We start from the raw sequence: 7490 nt of genomic DNA, 5'->3' as shown, positions 1-7490 counted from the left end.
GATTGGCTGTAACCAAGAGTTCTGCCAGTCCTCAAGAATTTTTCATCAAATTATTTAGTACTGTCTTTTTCATCTTGACACAGAGAAAGAGACATTTGGAGATAGCCATAACATAGCTTCTTGATTGAGCCCATGGTTTTCTGTCCAGATAGCTTTCCATTCCTTTGTTTTCAGAGTAACCTATTTACTGTGGATTGGTTCTGGCCCAATGAAAAGCAACCAGTCTGAGGAGTGGGAATATATCCAGAAATGACAGTGATATGAGGCAAACCTCTTTTTTTCCTTTCTGAATTATATTTTAAACCTCCATAAAATTCACGTTGTCAAACATCTTATATCATTCCTAGACTGCAGTGAGTTTCTAAGATGAGACTTTTCTGAGTCAATCAGAATTTCCACATAATAATGCTAACTTTTCCTTCAAGAAACATTTTACCTTTGCCTTTTTATTAATAGGCATTTTAATGGCATTTGCTTCTCCTGTATGACTCCTGATGGGAAAAGTAGTATATGATACCTGCACAATCACAAAATGCATATCTAAGTAGTTATATTGGATATTATATCAAAGTATATTGAGTATCACATATCTTTGCACTTACCCTCTTCCATAAGAGCCCTACTGGCTATATTCAACTCCCTGTGAAGTTTGGACTGCATGGTTAAACTCACAGTTGCCCTCAACATCCTAGATGCTCATACCCACTTTGATCATCTTTGTCAGTCAAAAACCAAAATCAAGCCAAATCCTGTTTGATTCCTCTGTGTAGAAGAAAGCAACAGAAGCAAGAAGGGGAACAGCTACTCTGACTTCATTTCATACCAACTAGGAGGATCTGGTTGATGAAGTAGAAGCAATGGGAACCACGGGGAAAAGTTACCATGTTACTCCAGAATTTGTGGTAGTTAAAAAAGAACCATTGCTTATAGGTATATGTATACCCTGGATGTAAGTTTTTTTTTAACTTCAGGAAAATAATACAGATGATTATATGGCCTGAGAGTCTAAAAGCAAAGCTGACATAAGGGATATAAGAGGCTCTCAGGAAAAAAATGATGGTAGAAACAGAAACGGCACAATAAGAAAGAAAAGGAAGAGGTATCTCATGAATATAAGGATTGAACATCTCATCTAATGAATTTAGATGATAAAAAAGCATATACAAAAAAATGGAAGGAGAGGCACTTAATCAAAGATATATATTAAAAAGTGGTATAGAATCACAGAATTGTAGAAGCCCAGAAGTAGAAGAGACCTGAAAGGTCATCTTATCCACTGTTATACCCAACGCATTGATGCCTCTACAACGCTGCCTATGTAGCACTCCTTCAAAGACTGCTTCCAGCTTATATTCACAGGTGACTAACCCCAGGTTCAAGTTACTCTGTGAGCCTGCATTTCTAAAAATAAAATTCATGAGCCCCCACCAGTATACTTACTCTTGATAGACAGTCAATAGACATAAACATTTTAAAGCAGAGGTGTATACTAAGATGACATCCTAATAATATTAACAAAACACTTTCCTCATTAGCCTGAGATGTACCATTCTGCCATTACACACAGCATATGTGGAGAATATTGGGCATACACAAAAAGTATACTGTCACTCTAGTACTAGTACATTAGTCGAGAGGCACACATGTAGGAAACATATGTGATCCAGGCAACTCAGAACTCTAACACTAAAGTACGTCAATGTCCTTTCCCTTCTCATGGCATCTTTATACTTCTACCTCTAGGTATAGCCTCTCTGCTGGATAGGTCACTCAGCTTGGCTCGATGAGTCTGTTATTCTGTGTAACTCAACTCTTGAAGGCCAAGACTAATTCTTTTCTCAACTCACAGAGTTCATACTCCTCATATCTGTGGCTGTGCTGTGCCTGCTTCTTGCTAGGTATAGGTTTTTCCTACTGTGCAAATAGCTTCATTGCAAGGCATGCAGTTCCAGATTTTCTTCAGAGAGAAGCCTCTGAAGGGATAGAAAGACTCTGGGAAGAAGCCATGCAGAGGAGTTGGTATCTTGGTCATGTCTTTGTCTCTAGCTTATCACAGTAGAGACTTCAGGGAATTTCCTCTTGGGCAAGATATTGAGCTTTCTTTCTTAGTTGAGCTAAAATATCTCTCTTTCAGGGAGAGATAATTTAGTCTGTGTATTGTTAAGTATGTTCTCATGGGTTTATTTACTGTTCTCTATGTACGATCTTTGTCTAACTGGCATTTGATGGGAAGGGAGTCAATCCATGGATATGTAGCTTGGGGCACTCCTTCCCTGTGAAGGGATAATGATGAAGAGCACTGCTTGAACCTAAAATTATTTTACCTAGACTAATAATATTTAGAAAGTGAATAGATACATTCACTCAGTGAATATATCTCAGTACTCCTTTTCAGAGGAGAGCAGATTGGTTAGCCTTATAGCCTTCCTGAAAGGAATTAAAGCCTCCCTTGGAAAAGTGAATGGAAGAGACTTTTGAAACATCTGTTTACATCTCCCTGCACGTTCCATCTAAATAGACTTACGTGGGCATATATAACCTATGGAGACAACAAACATACACAGATACATTTTACATCAGAAAGAAATTTAGATCCATTTTTAAATTGTATGTGGACAGCTGCCCTTTTCCTTTCCTTTCTTCTCTGTATAACACTTCCACTCTGCAACATCCCAATAAGGGTTGGTCATATTTTCCCTTCTTGGTCTTAGATCTTGTAGGGTTTTTGTTTTGTTTTGTTTTTCTTTTCATTAAAACTTTGGTTTTTTTTTTTCCTTTAGGAATACTTCTCATTGGTCCCTAACTACCTGGATTATGGAAAGGCATTCTTCAAGTCTCTTTACCGTGTCCTCAAGAATCTACACTTGGAGCACAGAGTCACTTGGCTGTGATAGAAAGGCAAATATCAAGGGCAGCTAGGTGGTACAGCCATGGTCCTGGAGTCAGGAGGACTTGAGTTCAAATCCAGATTCAGACACTTATTAGCTGTGTGACCCTGAGCAAGTCACTTAACCCCTTTGCCTCAAAAAAAAAAGAAAAGAAATACAAATATTTAATTGATGCAAATAATTGTATCAATTTCCCCAGTGCACCAAATTCACTTATTGAATTGAAATCTGTCCGCTTTTAACTTCTAACTTTTGGGTTCAATGCTCTCTAGAGCTACCAAAAAAATAATAAAATCCCCCTTTGATATAACTTTGGTTCATCTCACTCCCCACCTTAATAGCAAGGTCTCTAGTATTCTCTTTTGTTGGGTCATGGTGAATAAATTCCATCTGCCTTTTCTCTGCTCCAGAATTCAGATCATGTGTCCCCATATACAGTCCACAACTCTTACTGAGTCTTCTTAGGGCTGGAGATAAACGTATGAACTGTGTTTCATTTTTCTTTTCAACTCCCAAGATGCCCCCAGGCAGCTAGCATCTAGTTCAGGCTAATTGCATTAAACCTTGAAACTTGGGCTTCTCTCAGGCACTTAAAAACACTGTAGGAGGAGGGTTGGAGTAGGTGATTATTGTCCTGCATTCCTGCCATCAGGACAAAAATTTCCTGGCCTCATTTTATATAATTTGAAGCATTTGCCTTTCCCCTTTTGAAAATCAGGACAAATCTTTGACCATCTGCAATCTTCTGCTACCTCTCTCATTCTCAAGGTTTTCTCATTAAATCACCAACAGTTCAGTAATCACATCTTCATATTTCTTCAGTATGTAATTCATCTAGGTCAAGTGACTGGAATTTATTTAGAGCAAACAGGTATTCTCTTACTATATTTTCACTAATCTTATGTTTCAATTTCTTTGTAACCATCCTTCATTTGATTTTTTTAATTATAAAGAGCATTCCTCCAGATAGGAAAAGGTAAAAGCAAAATAGATGTGTTTCTGCTTTCTCTCATTTATTAATATCATCCACCTGACCTCAAGCAGTGAACCTATCAACAACTTCATTAGATTTAGCTCTGAATGTCTTTCGAACATTTAAAAACTCAAATATACCCTCAAATAATTGAAGTATATCAACCAATCAATAACTACATCAGTAAGAATTTATTAAGCAATCAAAGAGATATGACAGATTTTCCAAAATTTCTGAGAAAATTCTGACTAATACCAGTATCACTTGGCAGTTAGGTGGGGCAGCAAATAGAGCACTGGGCCTGCAGCCAGGAAGACCTGAGTTCAAATTCTGTTTTAGACACTTACTAACTATGTGACCCTAGGCAAGTCACCTAATCTCTATTTGCCTCAGCTGCCTCAACTGTAATATGGGGATAATAACAGCACTTATCTTGCAGGGTTGTTGCAAGGGTCAGAGGACATGATATTTGTAAAGCACTCAGCATAGTGTCTGGCACACACTAAGCACTATATAAATGCTTCTTCCTTTTCTTCCCACCTCACCTCCACTGGAGGGAGTGTGTGAGAATCTTTGTTTTGTTTTTGTTTTTTATGCAATTGGGGTTAAGTCAAGTGTTTGGTCTGTGGTCGAGTTTGAACTCGGGTCCTCCTGACTTCAGATCTGGTGCTCTATCCACTGAGCCACCTAGCTGTCCCAAGTGTGTAAGAATCTTCAGGGGTGAATAAGTTAAAGTAATAGAACTCATTCGACTATGAGTTTTGGTTTGTTTCTGGAAGGTAGGTCACTGTGTTTTATAAATGTGACTTATATTTCCCATCTTTGATTTGCTCTTTTTTCCCCTTACTTTATTTCCCAAGACAACACATGTGTACCTAGGTACACTAAATGAGGATTGATATTTAGTTGTTCATAACATCTTGAGATTGCCTTTGAGATGTCTTCATGGTAAAGAAATCCAGATGTGTGGAAATATCAGCTAAAAATTGCCAGAAATGTTAGGAGTCTGCTAGCTTATCTATCATTGGAAATAGCACAATTATCAACTGGCACCTTTAAAGAATCACAGAACTCACAGACCATGTAGTAAAGTTCTAAGTGCAACAAAAATCCACTCCATAATATGCTAGATATATTTATATATCAATAGATATGTATGTGTATATCTACATCTCCCCAATAATTTATATATCCCATATATATCCAGTATATATTTCTATCCCCATATATATCTAGTGTAGATTAAATATATTTATATCTATCTCTAGTATACGTATATATCCAATATATTTATTTATAGATATCAGTATATTTATATGCATCCATTATATTTGTATATTTATATATACATATAAGTATATTTACATATCTAATATATCTATACATATTCAGAATATTTCTATATCTATATCTCATATATGTATACCCAGCATATTTATGTATGTAATATATTTATATATATCTTCTTATATTTGTATATACATATAAATGCATAATCTATATCTATATATATGTCCAGTATTTTTATATTGTTCTTTAGTCATTTTTCAGTCATGTCTGACTGTTCTCACCCCTTCTGGGGTTTCTTGGTAAAGATGCTGGAGTGGTTTGACATTTCCTTTCTATGTATTTTTATGTATACCCACCATATTTATGTATATCTAATATGTATATATACATACACACATATACACACATGCATACATATCCAGTACATAATACTGGATATTCCTTCATAGTAATATTCCTCCATAATATGCTGGAGTAAGGAGGGACACACTAGTTCCCTAGGCAGCCCATTCTAATTTTGGGTAGCTCTGGTTGTTAGGAATTTTTTCATTACATTGGGCTGAAGTCTGTCACTTTGTAACTTCCATCACTGCTCCTAGTTCTGCCCTCTGGCACCAAAGAGTTCAAATCTCATCTCCCTTCTGCATAGCATGCCTTTATGTATAGCTATCATTTCATCCCTGTCTTCTTTTTATCTAGGCTAATATCCTTGATTTCTTCAACCAATTGTCATATGGCATGAACTGGAGAGGTTTTTTTCTAAGTCACATTTGTCACATGGCTCTGTATATGCATCCACTTACTATCAATATCCTTCCCAAAATATGGTACCCAGAACTGAAGACAGTACTCCAAAAGTGATCTGACCAGGGCAAAGTTCAGTGGGACCATCTTCTCCCTTTATTAACTCAGATCGGATTGATTAGTTCTCTAAGCAAACACATTGGTCTGCTTAGCCCATTTTCCCCTTTCCACCCCATATGTATAATGTGTATTCAGAATTTTATTCTTGAAAGCTGACTTCCAAGTAAAAATTTTGCTCACAGAATCTTCTCTGTCCTTTCTCAGTATCCTTTGAAATCTGTTCTCTCAAAATATAGAATACATGACTATTCCTGGCTCTTCTCTCACAAATTCTTAGATGAAACGGTCACTTCCTTGCAAGATTCCAAGCATCTCCATCGTAGCAGACAGTTTTTGCTTGCCAATGAGAATCAATCCAGAATAATAATTTCCCCATTTCTTTCTCCATTTTTTGAAGGACAAATCATTTTTAAGGCAAGCCAAGAAATTATTAGCTACTATGCTCTTGACAAAAAGAGAGCTCTAGCAGTCCTGAGATTATTTGAGGCCTCAATCATTACTCTATCATGCCTCCATTTCAAGATTGTGATCTATTTCCCAAATTCTTCATCTCTTATTTCAGACCAAGTGATCTGTAGTACCTTCTGATGACAATATTGCATCGGTTTCTTCCTCCTTTGGTTTTTACCCAAATGCTTTCTATCATACTACCCCTTGTCCCTTCTAGTTTCTGTATTTTCTCATGTGAGGAGATATATATATATATATATGTATGTATATATATTGGCTAGGCAATGGGGTGAAGTGACTTGCCTAGGGTCACACAGCTAGTGAGTGTTATGTGTCTGAGGCAACATTCAAACTCAGGTCCTCCTGACTCCAAGGCTGGTGCTCTATCCACTGCACCACCTAGCTGCCCCATGAGGATATATTCTTAAAATACAATGCCACTTCTCATCCTCCTCATTCTTGCCCCACCTACTCTATTGAAAAAGGTCTGAACCACATTGCAGGCATAGGTTCTATCCCAATAAGTCTTAGTGATACCTATGAAGTTAAATTTGTCTGTTATATTCTCTAGTTCACTTTGTTATCCATACTTTGTGCATTTAAAAATATTGTTTATCAATTTTTTTAGATGTTATCTCCTATGAATTTCTGGGCATCTCTACTGTTAATCTTCTCCTTATATTATTGCTACTTTGTGCTATGGGTGATACATAGGTAATTTCCTTCCTCCCTCTTAATTTTTAGTTTCTATTTGATTTTCAAGACTTCAAATAACTATTTTTTTTTAGCCAACACTTGTTAGATGCACTCCATCCCTATCTAAGAACCTATCATCTTATATTCTAAGCCATGGTCCAGAAATACAAAATTTGTTCTCAGATAGAATCTTCTTAACCAACTGTTCACTTCCCAAATCTGCCTTTCTGTTCTGAAGTACTTGGTCTTCAATGGGTAGCAATGATGAAAATGCTACCTATGTGCCTAAAGCCTTCAGTCTTTTTATGTAAGACTTTATAATCCTTAGC

Source organism: Vombatus ursinus, unplaced genomic scaffold (assembly GCF_900497805.2).
Source record: "Vombatus ursinus unplaced genomic scaffold, bare-nosed wombat genome assembly UNPS02006740.1, whole genome shotgun sequence".
NCBI lineage: Eukaryota > Metazoa > Chordata > Mammalia > Diprotodontia > Vombatidae > Vombatus > Vombatus ursinus.
The sequence above is the reverse complement of the archived record's forward strand: the minus strand, read 5'-3'. Positions refer to the sequence as shown.